The following is a 1257-nucleotide window of genomic DNA, read 5'->3' as shown; positions in this document are numbered from 1 at the left end:
GGAAGAGGTAACTATGGGGAGGAAGTGGGAGGGGAACTGTAGCATTGTGGTAAATTGTGGTCAATGTAATTAGACAAAATATATGTAAACTGCTGTATGGAAAGTGAATTTGCTCTGTAAATCTTCACCCAAATTATAATTAAAAAAAAAAATTGCAAACCAAGAATTATGTATTCAGCAAAATTGGCTCTGATATACAATGGTGAAATTAGGACATTCCCAGATAAAAAGAAATTAAGAATTTTTTTTTTTTTTAATTAAGAACATTTACAAAAACCAGACAACTGTACAAAATATGTAAAGGGAGTCCTCTGGACAAAGAATCACCAACAGCAGACAACAACCAGAGATTAATACATAGTATGACTTCACCTGGAAATTAACCTAGGTATATCAAAAATAAAATAAACCTACAAAATGAATACAGGGAGGACTTCTGGTAAGATGGAGGAATAGGCAGACAAGCGACACAGACCCTCTTCAACAAAGAAAAGAAAAACCAATTGACAGAGATACAGAAGTTAATCCTGGAACCCTGGGCTTTGAAAGGAACTATACAGAAGTGGATTAGGCACCAACTAGTGGAAAAACCTGAACGAAAACAGTGAGTACAGAGATAGTCAGAGCTGCAGACTGTCAGCTACTTTGATAAGACCAGAAGCCTGAATATGTCCAAGTGGTGTTGGGACCTGAGAGTTGACCCAAAGATCAGTCCCAGTCACCAAGGGTTGTAGGGACAACTGCTCTGGAGGACTATGACTAAGAAGGAAAACAGCAAGGAAGGAGACAACCTGAGCTGTGAACTTTCTGCTGTCTGGAGGGCACAGCCATTTTGATTGTTTACACGTGGCAGCCATTTTGGATATTTAATGTGACCAAGGGCACAGCCATTTTGAATGTTTATAATCGGCAACCATTTTGGATTTTAAAGTGCTAGCATTCTCATTCAGATTCCAGGGACCTAAGAACAGCCTCTGTTTCCAGGGTTGGCAAGGACATATGACAGGCTAACAACAGGAAAGAAGACAGGTGGTGAGTGTATAACTGCTGTCAAATAGTGAATAGAGGAACACAGCACAGTACCCTGCCTGTATAGATAACGTACAAAGAAAACAAAAATTGTGGGCAAGTCACTCCAACATATAATCACCAATTAAATATAAACACAAAAATATCAAAATGCCTTAGAGACAACAGAGCATCACAGTCCACACAAAGAAGCAAGATAAAGCAGGACAAACGAGGGACCAGGATACA

The sequence above is a fragment of the Orycteropus afer genome, unplaced genomic scaffold, assembly GCF_000298275.1.
Source record: "Orycteropus afer afer isolate SDZICR_OR568_19922 unplaced genomic scaffold, OryAfe1.0 scaffold00234, whole genome shotgun sequence".
Classification (NCBI taxonomy): domain Eukaryota; kingdom Metazoa; phylum Chordata; class Mammalia; order Tubulidentata; family Orycteropodidae; genus Orycteropus; species Orycteropus afer.
Note: the sequence above shows the minus strand (reverse complement) of the source record.